Source organism: Trachymyrmex cornetzi, unplaced genomic scaffold (assembly GCF_001594075.2).
Source record: "Trachymyrmex cornetzi isolate Tcor2-1 unplaced genomic scaffold, Tcor1.1 scaffold757, whole genome shotgun sequence".
NCBI lineage: Eukaryota > Metazoa > Arthropoda > Insecta > Hymenoptera > Formicidae > Trachymyrmex > Trachymyrmex cornetzi.
Genome location: NW_017300089.1, coordinates 74,418 through 74,662, shown reverse-complemented (window position 1 = coordinate 74,662; position 245 = coordinate 74,418).

The window sequence follows — 245 nt, the reverse complement described above, 5'->3', positions numbered from 1 at the left end:
GTGTCAAAGCGCTGTTGCCCGTATGAGGATCCGAGCTTAAGGTGCTTTTTCATGCGCAGCATTCTGCGGCAGCAAAAATGTCACGTGATGCAAATTTTTCATAATTGGCTGTGTTCAGCAGACTCAGCAGTTTTGCAACCGTTTTATGATTCGTCGCGTTAATTGGATCATACTTTTAAGGCCCGTCTACAATACACGGAGTAAGAAGTAAGAGTAAGAAATTGACCAATCACAGTCGATTATTC